This window comes from Miniopterus schreibersii, assembly GCF_964146895.1.
Source record: "Miniopterus schreibersii genome assembly, chromosome: 5".
In the NCBI taxonomy this organism is placed as follows: domain Eukaryota; kingdom Metazoa; phylum Chordata; class Mammalia; order Chiroptera; family Miniopteridae; genus Miniopterus; species Miniopterus schreibersii.
In genome coordinates, this window is record NC_138106.1 from 31,709,282 (window position 1) to 31,729,062 (window position 19,781).

The 19,781-nt window shown below is 41.0% G+C and overlaps 1 long non-coding RNA gene across 1 annotated transcript in view; it reads left to right on the top strand.

The window, feature by feature from the left end:
• LOC308557329 overlaps positions 1-19,781 on the top strand; it is a 473,078-nt gene that overhangs the window by 355,734 nt on the left and 97,563 nt on the right. Inside the window, exons 4-5 of the long non-coding RNA XR_013998814.1 lie at positions 4,177-4,312; positions 7,124-7,183. This is a non-coding gene — a long non-coding RNA (uncharacterized lncRNA). The remainder of the gene's footprint in view (positions 1-4,176; positions 4,313-7,123; positions 7,184-19,781) is intronic.

Genomic DNA, 19,781 nt, shown 5'->3' on the forward strand with positions numbered 1-19,781 from the left:
GTAGAGAAACAGCCATCACACGTGCTTCTCTGGACTGAATTTTTTAGCCTTAGTTATAAAAGTACACATTTCATTGCAGTTTCAGATCCCAAACCCCCCAGTGCCCTGGTCAGTTCCCCGCAGTCGTGGTACATGGCAAGCAGGTTGCAGATAATTGGCGAACCTCTCCAGGGAGTGGGCGCTTTATTTGATAGCAGTAGGAACTCGAAATACAATGAAGAACAATGTCTCGATGTTCCATTTGCCCCCCCATGTTGTAAATAATAAATAAGGCCCAGCACTCCATTCAAACAGCTTTCCAGAACCTACACTTCTGTATTCTTGAGTGGAACAGGCTCTTGCTCGGCCCAGCGCCTCCCTGTACAGACCGTCTTAATTAGGTTATTTCAGGGTAATGAGGCCATCCGTGCCTTTCAGCAGAGTCAGCCAACAACCCTGCTTGCACTCAGCCTCGAGAAATGCAGAGGCAGGTGGGGGTGAGATTTGAAGGCAGTGCCAGCACCACCCAGCCTGGGCCACCAGGGCCACAGGTGGGAGCAGAAGTGCGGTGGCCTGGTTCTCCTTTGTTCTTCCTTTCAAAGTCCCGGAGCAGGTCAATCGGAAGGCAGGTGGGACAGGCGTTTACTGTGTTCCAAGCACTTTTCCTTAGCCCTTTGAAAATGTACCTTCACTTAATCCCATAAGTACCCAATGAGGTAGGGACTGTTACTATACCAATTTGTAGATGAGGAAACTGAAGCACAGAGAGGTTCAGTGACTTGCCCCAGGTCACAGAGCTGGAAAGTGGCAGAGCTGAGATTTGAACCCAGTTGGTCTAAGAGAGAGATGGTGTAGAGCTCCTTCTTTTGTTCCCCGAGTCCTAGGGAACTATGCTGTGTCCTACCCACTGGGACACATTTCAAAGGGCAATAGGACCTAGGCCTAGGCCAGGAAGGCAAAAGACTGAGGGTGTCCCTGTCACGTTGTTCTGTGTTGTACCTCCCACTCCCAAACACTCTGTAGTGCAGGAGACCCCCTCCTCCTGGCTGCTGGGGCCAGGCCACAGCCTCCAGCAGAGAGCTGGAACCAGGCTGGCTCTGAAAATAGAGGACGTGGGCAGAGGCGGCTGGTTCCTTTCTGTGCCAAGTGGGCAGAGTGCCAACCCCTCCTGGAAGAACCCTGCCCATCTTCCTTTCTCCTTGACCCAGCAGGGGAGGGAAGCTGGGTCTCTGGGCAATTTTTCATTGCCGTTGAACATGGAGTTCCATTCCAGAGAGATGAGAGCCCGGGCCTATGTGCCAGGGTGTGTTTCCAATGAATTCTGAAAGGTCAGCCTGCCCTTCTTAGGGTAAAAGCCTTGTTTCTCACTTCATGTGAGGTCCCACTGGCTTTGTGTGTGTTTGGGTGAGTCTGTGTGCGCATGTGTGTGTGTGCATGTGTGTATATGTGCATGTGTGTTTTTTTTTTTTGTGTGTGTGTGTGTGTGTGTAAATAGTGTCTGAAAGAAGAAAAAGAAAAGGCCAGGAACCTCATTGTGAATTTAAAAGAGTATTTGAAGTGGGGTTGTCTGTTGTCTGGGGAGAAAGCATACCTGATGTGGAACGCTAGGAAACAAAGTGACTGTCCTGTTCTGCATTCCAGATCCCCTTGTCTTAGTCAGTGGGCAGCTGCTTCTACCCATCAGGTGGGGCTGAGCAGGCACAGCGTGTGCATGGCTCTGAGTGTCTGAGAGCAGGTTCTCTGTCCAAACGTGAGCCTCCCTTTTGCACAGTTTGCTTCCTCAGCTGGAGGCCGAACCACAGGGTTTCTGCAGGCCTAGGTGAAAGACACAGCTGTACAAAAGGTGCATCTTACATTGGGGGAAAGATGGTAACTGCTCCCTCAGCTCTATAAAACTCTAATGCTCTCAGTAGCTACCCCACCTCGTTCTATCAGAGCAGAGCTAAAGGCAACCTTGAGATTCAGGGTCTCGGCAAAGCCATACCTTGGAGTCCCTCTACCATGGCAGTCACGGCCCAGGGTCCATCCTGTGGGCAGATAGATATTTATACATAGATTTATGTATATAAACAGAAGTATATAAACATATACGCTATATAGATATATAATATAAATCAATAGAAGAACTAGGTTCCATGTTTATGCAAATAGTACCAAGATGAGTCACAGATATTTTCCTTATAAATGGGTGGAGAGAATAAAAACTATTTAATGACAATAATAAAAGGACTGAGAATGATGTTTTCAATTTCCTTCTGTAAAGTCATTTTCCGCAGATTACATTGATTGTCACTATCTTCCTATCTGGTTTCCCTTGGAACAGAATTCTTGGAGTACTGTGGAATTCATGTCTGTGTTTTGGATGCTTTATTAACTATATATGGTCGACACTTAATTCTATGACTAGAATTTGATAAACATTAACAGATTCCTTGCTTCCCCTCCCCCTTTCCCATCTGTGGACCTCACCCCACATGACTCCTCTCTGCTCTCCCCACCTTGGCCCCAGAGACAAAAACATTTATTGCTTCGTTTTATGGTTGTCCTGAAAATAGACATTGGCTCCTGCATAGTGTAGTATTCAGAATTTTAATGAGCACAAAGCAAGCAGCTTGGCCCTTCACTCTGACATGAGCGGGGTGACATCAGCCTATCCAGGAAACATGGAATTGATTTTAAAATTGCTTTGAGGGTGAATAAATGGGTGCGACTGTGCATTACCATGAGACTGCCCTACACCCACTCGCACCTCCCTTTTCATTTATCTCAACACCAGAAGTGTTAGAAACCACCTGAATAGATGCCCTTCAAAATATAGGTTGACGAACTGGGGAATGTTGATTTGTTTAAAGCTTACATTTTATAACTTGCCATTATCCTAAATTGAAAGTTGTCAGACATTTTCAGCTTCCATTTTGAGGATTTTCTTTCCAGTTCTAGGATTTGGTTCATTTACTAAAACTGGGAATTGCTCTTTTGCATCACCCCTTCTGCCCCCCTCCCTCCCGTCTCCCTCCTCTACGTTTCCTGCAGCAGGTTTTGGTGCTTCAGCCTAAAGGGCACTCTATCTCTCATTCTGCTACGTGAGATGAAAACCCGTAGTATCCAGGGTGGGGAAAGCTGGCATTGTGGGCTATTTGTAAGAACAGGCAGCATTTAGCAAGATACTGTGTAATACCAAAGCCAGATAAACTCTCTCCATACCCCAAACAAACAATGAAAAACCACCCCTGATGGATCACCAATGAACAACAGGCCCCCCCAACTCTCTAAAATACAGTTAGGTTTTCAGATGGCCACTTTCACAACCACTCGCTTTTTTTTTTTTGCAACCTTCTTGTCAGTTGGCTGGTTTAGCTAGTCAACCAGTAAAGATTTCTAAAGTTCTTTGAAGACTAAATGTGCTACTTACTGCAAGGCCGCATTATGTAACATTGGGAAGATCAGTGAATTCTGCAGGCTTCATACACAGCAACAAAAACAACAGCAACAGCCACAAAACAGCAGCAGCAACAACAAACCTTCCAAATTCAACTGCATCGGCTTCAGAAATTTTGTTAACCTTCTTAGTAACTACCTTTAGTAACTTAAGGTTTTGATTTTTTTTGCTTTTTAGTTGATTCCATGGACATGTTTCTGTTGGAGAAAATTCACAATAAATATTCTCTAAAAATGATCAGTGATCATTACTGTAAGCATCCCAAGACTGCCTTCATCCAATTCAAATAAATCTGACCCTTTAATAATTAAAGTACAACCACTTCGAAATTACAACTAAACCACAGAACAACCATCATTCAGAACTGCCTGAAATCTAGTTAAGTGGAAGTCCTACAGCTAGGATTTAAAGCAGAAGCCACACTGAGACTGAGCGGCAGGGGGGAGCCGGGCCTGAGTCTCCTTCAACCAGGCTCGTATTGTTCGCCCTGCCCTGGTGATTGCCTGAGACTCTGCCCCACGCAACTTGCAGGCCCACCCAAGCTGTTTCCAATGGCTTTTTCATACAAATGGTCTGTTTTGGCTCATGCTTCCTACTTTCCCCAAATCTCTCAAACAAGCAGCCATCGTGTGCCATACCTCTCACTGAGTGGCCCCAGGCCCGGCACTGGTGACGGCCAGCCTTGGTTCGCAGCTTGGCCTCCCTGGGCACCTCCGAGCCCAGCACAAGTGGCAGCCTTTTGCCGATTGCTTTCGCAGCTCACGCCCGCGGTAAGGGCGCAGCACAGGCGGTGGCGGACCTGGGCCTGCACCTCCCGGGAGGCCCGAGAGCTAGACAGCTTCAGGCCACGGTGAAGCACGACCCAGCCACTTCCACAAGCACCGCACTCAAGAGGTGAGCTCAGGGGCACTGGAGCTCCACAGGAGTAATTCCTCTCTGCGGGGTGGGCCCCCGCACAGCTGACCCTCCACGGTGGTCGGTGGTTGGTGGGGTGACACTGGTTGATAAAATTATACATTTTTCAGGTGCACCATTCCACAACACATCATCAGTACACTGTCTTGTGTGTTCACCACCCCAAGGCAAGTCTCTGTCCATCACCGTTTATCCCCCCATGCCCTCCTCCCTCTCCCCACACCCCCTACTCCCTGGCACTCACCACACTGTGGTCCCTGTCCATGAGTTTTTTCTTTTTTACTCAATCCCTCCACCCTCCCACTCAGCCCCCAGCCCCACCCCTAACAGCTATTAGCCTGCTCTCTGTCTCTATTTTGCATGTTAGTTCATTTTGTTCATTAGATTCCACACATGAGTAAAATCATATGGCACTTTTCTTTCTCTGACTGGCTTATTTCACTTAGCATAATGCTCTCCAGGTCCATCCATGCTGTCGCAAAAGGTAAGATTTCTTTCTTTTTTAAGGCTGAGTAGCATTTCATTGTGTATTTACAGTCTTTTATTAGAAAAATTGTATGTGTTCAACTGATTATGTCTGCATTTATCACATATATATATCTATATACTATATATACACAATGTACACATACAATACATACTATATATTGTCCGTCCACTATACACATATGTATTTACATATTTTACATGTTAGATAAAGAGCATTCTTCCTGTGTAAGGTTTATAATTTTTTCTTGTTTTCTCAATTTTCCAAATATTCTACATCTCTTTGTAACCTATAAAGTATTTTGTGATTCTGGTATTTTTTAATTTTCATTTACAGTTTGCATGCAACACTATTTTGTATTAGTTTCATGTATTGCAATTTTAATCTGACATATAATTCTGACATACAGACATGTGAAGAAAAAACCCAGTTCTGCTCAAGGATATTATGTAATATACTTTTAAAGTCTGAGGTTATTGCATGCAACTAGCATCAGATATTTAATCAGTCATTAATAATAAGAAAATGGAAAATACCAAACAATAAAATGTATTAAAAAACACTCATACATGCATACATAGCCAACTACTATCAATATATTTCCTTAAATTATGTAGTCTTCCAACATCCATTTTTATTATATCTGTTTCTTTGAGTAAGGACAATATGTATATGAAAAAAATCAGTTAAGCTCTATGAGATATACAAGGAAATGTGTGCTCTATCATTTGTCCTCAAAGAGCTTATAGCACACATATTTCAAAACAATAATCCATAATATAAGGCAGAATTTGATCTGTCAAATGAGTGATGTAGACACATCAGTGTCCTCACGTCCAGAGAAAGATCTCATTGTGATGTCATGGCTCTCAAAGGAGCCCAGCAGTGGAGGGTGCATTTTAAGTTGGCCTTTGAGGGATTTGTAGTTTTTGGAGAAGCAGAGTTTAGCCTAGGCTGAAGGAAAGCAGGCAAACACCAAGGTGAGGTCCTGGCTACACGCGTAGGGGGTCATGCATGACTCGGACACTGGCTTCATTCCGGGTTCGGCTAAGTTTGGAAAGAGCACCTGGAATGACCGGGCTGAGGAAAATTGTGTTTAACTTACAAAGAACAGAATATTTCATAAAACCCAGAGTTTTCAAGCAAAGAAATGATCAAATCCTTTATTTCACCACTTTGAAAATGATAGAAGAGTAACCTTGTTTGTAAAATGATTCACCGGCCCAGATGCGACAAAAGGGACTTAGGACTCAAGCAGAGCCTGGTGGGGGTCAGCACTTCCTTGCTCCCTCTTTTCAAGTAATTACAATGTTGGGGGGAACCCAGACCTGTCAGAATGCCTTCTGCGGAGTAGTGTTCAATGGATGATGGATGGATATATGAATAAATAACCATTTGGTTGATGAACCCAATAAAATGAACAAGAGCCATCATGTAAAGCCTGGGAGGAAATTGCCTTTATATCGCTCACTTTCAGCTTCATTAAAGATTAACTCATTTTTATCTCTGTATGACATGTGGCTGGACAAGGAAACTGATCCTTTTGGTTCTATATTTTAAAGACAAACCAAGAGCACAAACAGCAAGCAAATAAAAGCTCGGGAAAAACAAAGTGAGACAAAACAAAAGCCACATGTCAACAAACTAAAATAATGTATTGTTGAATGGTTGTCCCTGGGGGGAAAGTAGCTAAAATACCTCTTGAAGAAGGAGCTTAAAGGTTTCCAGGTGGCTTTTACTCTGTCAGAACTCATTATGTGACTGGGGACACATATTTACAGGCTGCTAATACCCAGCTGATAAGAAACCATATCTGAATTATTTCTAAGTGTCCTGGGAGCCCAGAAGGAGCTAAAGCGTCTCTGCTTAGATGTCACTCTCAATCAGTTGCAGCTGTTACCTGAATTGTCATTTACCCATAATCAGGCACTAAGACTTGAACCTGAATCAAGCTTCAGTTTCCTTACCCTTGAAATTCAGTAAAACAGTCAAGGACTAAATGAAATGGAGTCAATATTAGTAATGTGATGGTTTGCCTTTTAAAGTCCTGAGGTAATATAGTAATAAATTTTGGACCAGGTACTCAAGAGCCGAAGTTGATTTCTAATCTTGATTAATTTTTTTGGTGGCTGTTTCTGCTAATGTGGGCCTCCCGTCAATGAGGATTTCATTTTTGGTATAATTACTAAAATGAGAGTTCATATATTGTTGCCATCTGTAAGCTGTTTCGTAAACTAAGGGGACATGAACTCAGTCCTAATTTATTTTCTTAATGTTAAATACCGCCCATTTTTATTACGCAGGTTCCTTCTGAAGAACTAAATCCTTGGGTGGCCATTAGGACCTGGATGAAATTACACCAGGTAACGTCTTTGATTTTCAGTTTCTCCATCTAGTCTACAAAATAAAAGTTTGGACTAAAGGGTTTCCAAGGCCTATTCTATTATTAGTTCTATTATTATTTATGATCCTATGATTTCAATTTGGCTTCCATCCAAACTGGTGAGAACCTCTAAAAGTTCAAACCTGAAGGACTCTAGTGCATTTGCCTCAGTTTATCAGCTGTAGAACTGAGTGAGCTTTGGCGAGACAAAGCCTATTTACAGGCACACTATGTGACCCTCTTTTCCAGACGTGTGTCTCATTTGAATAGAGTGGTAGTTCTCAAAGGTAGTCCCTGGACCAGCACCATCAGCATCATCTGGGGACTTGTTAGAAATGCTGATTCTCAGATCCTGCCCCCAACCCACTGAATCAGAAACTCTGAAGAGGAAGCCCAACTTTCTGAGTTTTAGCAAGCCCTGTCCATGTTGCTGGTGCACGTTAAAGTTTGAGGACATTGCTTATGCAGTTAAAGTTGCAGGTTCAAACTCTGAAGTAGCTATTGATTTAATTCTGCCTCCTGACCCTAACCCATAATATTACAAATAACCTCCCTTGTTCATCAGAGAGATTGGGATGCACTGCTTGTCTGGATCAGCTCTACTGCAACTCGCAGATCTTGAGCTATTAATTTAGACTGAAAGTGTTTTTAATAAGCCTTCAAGGGCATCTATTGCTCTGATCATCAACTCCATGCAAATGAAATATTTCTTTTCACGAATCCTGAGTGACACCCTATCTTTCGTTACATCTGTTTCCTTACTGTGTTCATTCACTCATTCTGTTCCTTCCCATTTCCATATCTTGGCCCATAACTGTTTTCTCTACTGTCTGAAATAATTTTTGGACTTTCTACCAATCCAAATCTATCAAGACTTGAAGATAATTAGCATCTTTGAGAAGCCTTTCCTTAATCTCATCCCATAGGTGTGCCTCCCCTTAAAAAAATCTGTCTCTTGACTACTCTTAAATTTTGTCACCTGGAACAACATTCCTCAAATGGAGTTATACAGCCCAATCACCTAAAAGGTTTTAAAAAATACAGATTTCTGTGTGCCATTCCCACTGACCTACTGAATCAGAATCTTTTGGGTGTAGGATGTACCCCTTTAACCGGCTTCTCAGGAGATCCATGTGCAGTGAGATGAGGTGTTTAGAAATCACTGAGCTAGAACAGGGTTGGCAAACTTATTCTGTAAAGAGCCACATGGTAAATATTTTGGTCTGGTGGGTTGTATGATCTCTCTCACAACTACTAAATCAAGCTTCAAGCTCAACTTGGCTGTTACAGTACAAAAGCAGCCATAGAAAATATCTAAACAAATGGGTATGGTTATGTTCCAATAAAATAGGGGACAGGGGCTGTAGTTTTCTGACCCTTGAGTTAGATTAGTATTTAATTTGATAAAAATGATCTACAATGTCTAAAAGCTTACTCTGCACTCGGGAGGTACTTTTGGAATGAACTAATAAATAAAAGAACCCAAAGTAATGTAGCTGGTGGAACATTTTAAATTTGAAGTAGACAATTATCACGAAGATCTTGGCTAAAATCGTGCTGACACATGGAAACTCTTGGTGGTTGGGGGAGAATGATAGTGGGAAGCCTGGAGTATACATCTGAATTCTAATTAAGTCAGCTCATTTCTTGGTTTTCCATCTACAAATTATATTCTACCTAATTGACTTCCTGACAAAGGGTGGGTTGAGGAGTAATTTGTTTAATGTTTTAAAATACTACATAGATGCTAAGTGTTGTTGCAGAAAGAGGTTTCTAAGGAAGAACCAAGTATAAGCAGCACTAAAACTGTGCTTTTTGATTCCTGAGCAGAGCCTTTAGTTAAATGTCTCCTGGAAAGTGGCAGTTTGCCCCCAACTCAAATGTCACGCTGCTCTCCCATTTTACTCAGGAAAACCGCAAATACATTGTGTGGGTGATATTGAAAGACGTCAGGATCAAAGTGTATTTAAAGTTGCTAAGAGGAAGCAGATGTTCTCCTTAGCTGGGGCAAAAGATGCTCAGAGTTTCCAGTGAAATATAAACTTCTTGAAGGCCCCATGGGATCGTGCCTTAAAATGTCCCGCTTTTGTTTATGCCTCCCATATGCAAAACAGTGGTGAAATGTGTTGTTCTGGGAGAGACGGAGGAAAGTTAATGAGCTAGAAACAATACGGTACTTTATACTTGGGGAAAAAACTGGAATGGATGTTATCCTTAAAAAACAAAACAAAACAAAAACTAGGACAAGATTAGAATAGTTATTTCCCTCAATTCTGATTTATATATATATATATATCTTTAAACATCTTTTAGTCTCTCTGCTCTCATGTTTTTCCAAGCAAAAGTAACTTAAGAAGTTTTTTTTTATCCCCTATAGATTGTACTTTTTTCACTATAGCTAGTAACCAAGAAATAGTTGCAATGGAAAGAGTAGTTGGTGGCTTATAAACTTGAGTGAAATAAAGTGTAAAACTAATGCTTTGAAGGGTGACTTGAATGCAGACAATTATAATTTTCAACCAGAAGCACATATGGAGACTTGTATTTCTTTCTAATCTAAGTGGCATCAAGTAGTTGACCTTTTAGAGAAATACTAAACAAATATAATATTTTGTGTATTTTTTAAGTTAAAGACAAACTTGAGAAGAAGGTAAGCCCAGGGAAGCTCGAGGGATCCTACAAGGTTCAAGATCAGCCTGAAGCTGGAAAGGAAAGTGGGAAAACAACTGGAATGTTCATGGTTCCTGATTTGCTATAGACTGATTTATATGTTAAGGCCACAGTCTCGAGGGGTGAACTTGTTTTTTCTGTTTTCTCCTTCTGGATAAATTAATGAAGGATTAATTGGTTAAACTTGAAATACAACCATAATGCCTATGGCTCTTTAAGCACACAATCAATGAATTTTGTTTTCATACATTTTGTTGAAGTTTATTTAGGAATAGATTCTGGTCCCGTCATTGGGAACTCTGCAGATTTGAAGAGGTGTAGAGAAGGAAAGGACAGAACTTCTCTGGAAAGCAGTAGGGCATTTATCTGAGGGATTGTATGGAATACTGGCTGGTTTCATTTTGCAAGATGGAGGGAGAAAAGTGTATTTAGGATATACAGAATATTGATTATATCTAAGTAATACAAAGTCATCTCAGGCTATAAATAGCTCATCCTAAAAACCGCATCTTAATCACATCCTCATGTCCAGACTTGGCATAGAGAAAGTGCTCAGTAGAGATGCTTTGCGTAGACAAATGCCTGCCTACCACATAATAGGGCATGGAGCAGAACTGAAGACGCATCTTTGAAATTGTGGTGGTGGTGTGGGCTTGTCTTTCCATCTCATCTCAAGGACTTGGATGAATTACTCCAATTTGTCAAGGAATGTGTCGTAGAGCCAAGGAATTTTGCATTTGTGTAGATGAATTGAGATTCAAAGAAGAAAGTTTCTTCTCCCAACACCTGTTTTGTTTGTGTTTGTTTTTAACAAACATTTATATAGAGCCTTTCAAAGTTTACAGAGTGACTCTACTTTTGTTTTCATTTGATCCCTACAACAACCCTGCATTGTAAATATCGTTATGATAACAAATCCATTTTATAGATGAAAATTGGGGTCCAGGGAGACAAAGTAAAACCTCATCCTTGCCTTCTCCCTCTCTCCGTCCTTTATATCCACTCAACCTATTAGCCCAGTGGAGACGTAATCATCGCTTAAGTATTTTTATGTTTGGATATTCCCACCACCCCGTCACAGACCAAACTGCCTTGCATTTTTCTCTTGCTCACAGCTACTGCTCACTATTGATCCACTCACTACCAGGTTGGAACATGACCCCAATCCTATCCCCAAATATTCTAAAACAAAGAGATGACTACATTACTGCTCAGTTTAAAACCTTCAATAAATCCCAGAGTGTATGTCATCTATATGTGGACTAAAGGTCTCCTTTAGGTCCTCTGCCTATGGATTTAGCCTCAGTACTCACCTCCTCTGCCACATCCACAGGCTGTTTTCCATTTTACGGTTTCCAATGGGTCAGCTGATAATGCGAGAGCAACTCATAGCAGCCATGGAAACATCTCTTTCAACTTGAAGACCATTCATCAATTCACTTGAATTTCTATTAGCTAGCATAGTGTCAAATTCTTGGCAGACATTCAACGAAGGTTTGCAGAATGGATGAATGATGGAAAGATGGGTTCCTTTAGTTCCATTCAAAGCCAAAGTTGCATTTTCTCATTACTGATGGCAAGGGGCATGATTTAACTTTCCCTAAAATTCTTGATATATAATGTGGTCAAATGGAAGTTGCATTTAGAGATATATATTTTTTCCAAACCTCTTCTTTAATCAGTTTAAACTTTGTAGATATTGATTGGCCATCTCTTATAGATAATATGTGTGTTCCTCAAATAACTGGACATTTTAGGGTATTTAATGAATATACTATTAATTATTCAAATCCAGTATAAGTTGTGAAGCTTGCTTGAATACACGGTAGAAAACCTTTTTCTGAGTTTGACAGGTGTTACTTTCCTTTTCAAGCATGAAACATTTTAATGTATGTCTGTTTATTACAGATGAAGATTCTGTTCATCCATTATTTGAGGTGTGAAAAGAAGGACAACTTTTACATTAGCCTTCCATCTGGTCATGTAAATGTGGGCATTTACCTTCAGCAGTGATGACTGAACTCTATTTTCTGATGAGTGTATTAATGGTTTGTTTTTCTCCTTTAACCTTTTCAAGAGAGAGGTTTATCAGTTTCTTAATTGACCTCCAATGTGCTTGAAAATTAGGAGTAATAAACACATGCAAATTAATGCTTGTTTATATTGAACAGGAAAATCTTTTGGGCTCAACAGGTTTGGGGCTCACGCATTGTCCATGTCATTTATTCCATTTTTTTGCATTAACTTTTTTTGGCCAAAAGCATAAAAAAATTTGCATCTGCAAATTATAACAGTCATTTATTCCCCTTGGTGATCTTATACCTTTGATTTTATTTTATTTGACATTTGATTGGCATCGATATGCCTCTCACAAGCATTTTATTTTCATTCCCCAAATGTTGACCAGCTATGCTAGGCTTGAATATTCCTCTTTAGATGGTACTTTCAAAACTAATGGAGGTGAAACCGACAGGGAAGAAGGAAAGGAAGGTACCCTGGGAGGGTTAAGGTGGAGGCCATGACCCAACCAGCTGAGTTGAGTGCGGAACACTGTTACCATCCCACACATTGGCCGAGGCCTTCTTGATTCCTTAGGAGGATTCTCTTGGGCTGGAATGGTGATGTGAAGGATAGATGGTAACAAGTCTGGGTCTGGAGCCTACAACCGGTGCAGATGGTGTGTGTTATGATGTAACCTGGACTATTGTAGCAGAGTCCAAGTATCAAAAAGTGTGGCTCCATTGTCTTGCTGAGCAATAGCATAGATGGCGCAAGTGCCCACTCGTCTCACTCCTGTGATGCTAATTCCTGAGCTAATTCTGACAGAACAAAGAAGGATTTTGTTATAGCCGCCTGGGCATTGTTGTTTTGGAATCCCAGTTGCTTCAAACCAAGTCATAACCATATTGTTTCTACAATACGCCCCTCGCCCCAGCTGTCTATTGGGATCCCAATGTACATACAGCCCCAGGGTGACTGCCCCTGCCTGGGCCTCTCATCACTGTGCCCGTCAAACAAATACTGACACCAATACTCAAGTACTGGGGCTTGTCCCTTTGGATCTTCTTATCTACACCCCACCCACCCCCTGCGCTTGTTGGGTTAGTTATCCCTGTCGCTCCTCTTCTTAAGTCACCAGCTGTCTCTGCCAGCGCCTCCTGGCCTCTCTCCTCCACATTCCTGAACATCCATCATGACTCCTGCCAGGTTTGCCTAAATTCTGAAGGTCCTGAAGCCCTATTAATGTGCTTTGTTTGTCCATTGATTTATAGGAGACATATACGTGTCAAATGGATTTATCCCCGGATGGCAGAAAATAATATGTTCTAGAAGCAAGGAACCCTCTGGGAGCCTTAGGCAGGACTGAAGGTTTCAGGAGCCCATGAGCTCTCTAATCTTATTTTTAATGTACAAGCTTTTCTCACCTGTCACAGGCTTGCTGTTATCAAAAACCTTGTTGTTATATGTCAGAGCTTTAAAAACTCAAGGTTAGCAGCAGGAGTAGAAGCAGAGTCCAGACAGATAAATTAAGCTCGGGCCCCTTGGATCTGAGCAAGAGGTAGGGCATAAAGTGTCCTAGACTGCCTGCAATGTCCCCATCTAAAAGAGGCATAGAGGTTGTCTGTGAAGCAATGACTGATGCCTGTGTATAAGGGGCCCTGCGAGTGACATTAGGGTAGGAGGGGCACCAGGCAGCTGGACTGTGGTGTGGTGTGGCGTTCTGCGTAGGACAATTTCTGAGGTGGGTTCGGGAGGTACTTTGATTGAGATTCCTGGGAAAGAGGCAAGCACATCACTGCACGATATAAGCGATCTGAAAGTCTCAGGAGAAAATGAAAGACCAGGGACTATGCCTTTGATTATTGACAGGTGCGCTAAATTGCATTTTTCATTTTGCACTTAAGTTTTGCCATCAAATTATTGTACAGATTCCACAGATGGAATTAAGCAACTGAAGTTATTTTTTTCTAGTCAGGTTTTCTGAACATGAATTCCAAGAATTACCTGCATGATTACGCCCTGGGGTGCTTGCAAAAATGCAAATTTCTGTGTCCCACCTGAGACCTGCTGAGCGGGAATGCCAAGGATGCATTTGTGAATCTGTGCTGGTCTTCTGTACTCTGAAATTTGAGAATAGATTTTGAGGCCCGTTTCGTTTTGTTTTACCAGGGCAACCTTCTGAAATCTTATATATGTCTCATGTAGAATGGGCTCTGTTCAGAACAACAAAGGAAATGATGACAAAGTTTTAAAATTTGGGGGTGTGTGGGAAATACTTTTACTCTATGCATATAAAGTTAAGGGATTTTTAAGGGGTTAGAAGAACCCCAAGTCTACTGGGGGAGGGCATGAACAGACAGGTAGGCAGGGTAGATGACAGAAGAAGATCTGTTGGGAGCATCCTGGGCAAACAGGGAGGCTCAGAAAGTGTTTAGGAATTGGAGAGACAACCAAACTGGTATTTTATTGTCAGGGTTTACAAGTGATGAACCTCAAAACAACTTGCCTGAGATTAAATTTATGACCAGCTGTCTCAGGGTTATGCAAAGGTTGTATGGAGCTAATTCCATCAGAAATGATTGTATATCAATGTCCTCACTGAGGAATTCAAATTCATTAAAATTCGAAGCTTACAGAGAATGGAACACATAGGTGGGATCCAGGGCCCTGAAAATAGGGTTATGGATCCACTGGATAACTGAAAGAATCTCATGAGGCTGAGGAGTGATTACTGTGATATGCATGGTACAATATGGTAGACACTAGCTATCAATTCCAATTTAAACTATTTAAACTAATAATATTAAAAATTTGGTTCATTAGTCACACTAGCACATTTCAAGTGCTCAGTAGCTATGCGTGGCTATCACACTGGAAAGTGCAGATATAAAACCATTTCCATCACTGTAGAAAATGCAATAGGATAGCACTCATCTAGAAGAACTACCTTTGGTGGGGATGGAAAGCAGGAATGTTTTTATCTATTGAAAGACACTAGCCAGTGAAGGGTGGGGAAGGCAGACTGGGGAAACAAAGGCAGCCTCAGTGTTGAAAGGATACTGCCTAATTGGTCTGTAAACCTGCAGCATCTCTGCAGTGCCATCCAGTGTATGCCTGGGCCAGTTTCCAAGGTGAATTCCAGAGGCTGTCCTGATTCTGCTGAGTATCTGCTTCCTTGTTCAGAGGGGTAGTATAGGGGAATAAGTTGCCATAGTGGCCCACCAGGGAGTGTGCCTCTCAGTATAGCAGGTGGCTTGGCCTGTTAAGTTACTAATCAGAACTGGACTTTCATATTTTGGTTAGAAAAGCTAAGTCCCTCTGGAGGTCCTTATAAATGCTCATGCATCCAAAGAATGCAGATTTGGGAAGGACAGGAAGGAAGCCAGGTGCTCCCTTCATTCAAGCAACCCAAGCAAAGAATCCAGGTTCTAAGGCTGAGTTGGGTTAGTGAGCCAGCCCCACCAGTCTAAGAGAAGAGTCCCAGGGCAGCTGAAGCAGCCAGAATTCTCCCCAGTGACTGTGAGTACGTGGAAAGAAGAGTCGAAGAAATACAAGAACATGCACCAGATGTTTTTAGAAGAAATAGCTCTCCTTGTTTTTGTTCAGTCTCCTTTCTCCCCAGGATTGCAATATGAGCACATCTGGAAGGGGCTGAGCTGGGGGAGGGGCACAGCACCAGGGAGTCAAAGCTAGCCTTTCCCCAGCTCACTAAGGCTTTTTCTTCCCGTGCCAAGCTTGTGTGACAGTCTCATTCTGTGTGAGTGCTTTCCCAGGAGGCTCTTCATTTCCTGAAGCAAACAGTGTCCTGGCAGCCCCACCCTGCCAGGCAGCCATACACAGCTAAATATCAGTAGCAAACAATGCAGCTAGGACTCCTGCTAGGATAAGATTCACTGGCAGCCTATCATGTGCCAGGAACTTTCAGGGATGTTATTTAGTTGATTTCTCATAATGAACCTATGAGAGAGAAACTGTAACCTCTTTTCTACAAAGAACCAAAGTGAGATTTCGAGAAGTTAAATAACTTGCTTGAGGTCCGTGAACTGCACTTGTGAATAAGGGGATTGACCCAGTATATTTGATATCAAAGCCCACTTGCATTTCTGCTACTAAACTGCATTGTCAGTTGGGCCTAACAGTCCTTGAAATTCATGGTCTAGCTCTTTCTAAGGTAGGATTTTGTGCTTGTAGGAAGAAAGGATGATGGGTGGCAAGATATGATGTTTAATATCATATGCCAATTTGACTGGGCATGGGGTGCCCAGATAGTTGGTCAACCATTATTTTGAGTGTTTCTGCCAAGGTGTTTTTGGATTAGATTACCATTTTAATCAGTAGAATAAAGCAGATAGTTCTCCGTAATGTGGTGGGCCTCGTCCAATCAGTTGAAGGTTCAAACAGAAGAAAAGGACTGGCCTCCTTGAGTAGGAGAAAATTCCCCAGCAGTCTGCCTTCAGAATTTATCTGTAACACCAGCTCTCCTGGGTCTCTAGCTTGCAGATCTGGGCTTGCCAACCTCTATCATGTGAGCCAATCCTTTAAAATAAATCTCTTTGTATGTAAATATGTATATCCTATTGGTGCTGTTTCTCTGGGGAACCCTTACACACAAGGGGCGGAGGGAGAGTTGTGTTCCTCCACACTGAACAAGATCCAGGAGGCTGGGTTTTGACAGGCGCCCCCACCTTAGTTATAGTTGTTATTAATACTCAAAGTGCTTGAAATTAAAATGTTAGACATCTAGAAACTACAATTTCAAAATGAAAAGGAATGAAAAGAAACAAAATGAAATGGGAGCCCAGCGTGAATCTCTTTTGCTTAGGCATCTGTCTAGTCCCATATAGAACATTAAAAATTTCACAAGGCTGACCTAGATATATACAGAAAAAATTCACAATGATCCTACAAACCAGAGGACAATTTTTGTGCTTGTAAAAGTTCAGTAAAAATTCAACAGATGAGAGAGCAAGTGGAGCAGATGTGGAGAGTATCATCCAATTTCCACATGGGTCAATGCAATACCAAATGGGAATCAGGCCTCTGGCGGGAGCTGTAGGCAAAGCTCTCACGGCGACTCCTTTCCCAGTAGTTTGCTTCTGCTTGTGAAGTTGTCTGGGGTCATTGCAGTGGGTCATTGGCATCTTTCTGTCTCTTTGTGGGTTATCTGTAAGGTATGCTACAATAATCTGCTTTTGGCCACTCTGCACACTCCAATGCCCAGGTGAATCTCTTGGAAAATATTGGGAGAAAACGTAGAGTTTATACTCCAATAATATCTGGACAGTTGACATGAACTGATGAGAACTGCAGCAGAGGAAAATGTTGGTACCAAAACCTCAGTATGAATTGGTAGGTTTGTATGAGCTTTGTGATGTGGCTTGTAAGCTTTGGAAACACAAATTCTAAGTATTCTTCAAAAATGAAAGTCAATGAACTTGACACCTCAAACATTCTGAGCAATTTTTTAATGTCATTTTTTTCTTCCTAAATCTGAAAGTTTCAAGTGAGTGCAGCAATTTAGTCACTGGTCTTACAGTGTGTGCATGTTGAATTCTGTCTTTCTTGCTCTTCTGCTTCCTTTATTTTACTAAAATGGTTTTTCCAGGTCACTCTTATTATCCCAACTATTCTTTCGTCATTTGGATCCGTGGCTTAGACTTAGAGTACTCAAATGCCCCACACAAGCAGTGGCCCAGTTAAATTAATTCCTTTAATCATTTCTAGCTAACCAGTGAGGATTAAAGTTAGCTTTATAAAACAACAACAATAACAACACAGATGGAAGCTATTAAAAGTTTTGAAGAAGAACAGAGAAAGGAATGAAGACTTTATATTACGAAGGAAAGAGATAATTGCAGATTTCCCTCTTTGGTTGATTACCTTCCCCACTGCCTAAACCTAAATTTATAACTAAATTTATAATGTAGTTATAAGTGGTACTGATAATCTGTATTTGAAAAGCTTAAATGAATTCTTGCCAAACCAGAATGCATTTTCAAATGCAATGGACTAGTCCATACTTTTAGAATACAGTCCTTATATTAAATCAGAAGAGTTTATATAAAGATCTAGGTTGTATATGTGACTGAGGAACATCTTTGATGCATATTTCTTCAAGCCCCACACACAGTGCATCGCCAGGCCCTGTTGATTCTCTCCTCAAGACCGCAACCACTTCGCCAGTGAAAACATCTTTCCAGCTGTGCAATAGCTCCTGACGCGTGGCTTGGCTTCCATTCTACTCAACTGGCTTTCATCTTCAATCAATTGCGCGGGAGCAGAGTGATTGTTCAGAATCATGGATTGGATCATGTCTGTCAACTTGATAGCACTCAGCACACTTTGCACTTATTCAGTGAAAGTGTTTATGCCCTTGTTTGACTGGGTATGTATACTCTAAGTTCTTGACTACAGGACCATGCTGCCTAATGCCTGGATCATAGCTGGTTCCCAATAAATATTTGTTGAATTAAAAATTTACAACACATAAATGAAGAAGTATTTAATTGTTTTAAATAAGGAGCTTACCAGAGGTTTTCTTTAATGATAACCATACTTTGGTCATTTAACATACTTTATCCCCATAAATATGATTTATGTGAAAAATTTTGTCTATCTGTGATATAAGGTGAAGTGCACCTGAAATTATTTTGTGTTGAGTTGAATTCTGACTTTTCTTTGTTTCAAATAATTACATACTTATTATACTTTCCCCGATTTGAAAAGGAAAAAAATATATCTGTATGTATCTATCATCTATCTACCTGCCTATCAAACTATATCTTATTTACACACAGCAATACCTTCTTTTGTGTTATACAGGTACTTATGAGAGTTTCTTGAGCACTGATAATTTTAAATCAATTAAATATAAGAAATGTAAAATTAAATTATAAGAAATATCTTATAATTTGTACTGTTTTGTAGCTACTTTATCTTAATTTTTGATTAATCTATTGTGCGACTTCTAGTTACTGTACTTTATCCCAATCTAGTCTATAAATATTACATATTTATACTTAAATGCACTAAAAGAAATGCTACTTAAAACAACTCAGAGAGAATTATTTTGCAAGTAAAAAGTTATTAGGTAATGAGGACAGTTTTCACCTCTGGCGTCACTTGATGTTCATGTTTGGTATACTTAAATTTTCTCGCATCATCTTGGGTTTTCTAAGGGCAGATCCTATCTAGCTCCCCTTTCTCTGTAGGATTTTACAATACACATAAAAAATGTAGGTTGAGATGGAATAATGAATAAAATGATTTTGAGGGTTGTGTTCTCTGTTACTTAGACTTAAAAAAGAAAACCTAGCTCTTATGTATACTTAACTCCTCAATTTAGGGATTTGTTTGAAGTCTAACTCCCAATCCAGTCTCTGGATGCTCTGGCTTCTGTTGTGGGTGTTGAGCTGGCAGTTTCTGTCTGCATTACTAATGCTTCCTTGGGGTCTGAACTGGAAGCCCCATGGATTTAGAGATAGATTAATGCTAGCATTTGGGGAATTATATGTGGAACACTGAGGGACTTATTTCCAATAAGCACAATACATATATTTCATTCGTCTTCTTCTCTGTGGTTCATGAAGGTAAAAAGGAAAAATATTTCTCAACTTTTGTGTAAATTAAATTATAGAAATTATATAATCAAGATTTTAAGGGTTTAGGTTTGCACAGTTGCATTAATAGATTTCTCATAATCAACTAAAGTAATTTTTAATTCTTTTGGCTAAAATGCTTCAATGTTGTCCCCCTCCCAAATCTTTTACTCAGCAGATAGGGTCTCAGCTAATTGTGTTTCTTCACAGGTTTGGCTGAGCTATTCAAATGAGCTGTAGGCCTACTTATTTTATTAGCCTAAGTATTCAAATCTGATTAATATTTGGACAGTGTTTAGTTAGCAGTGA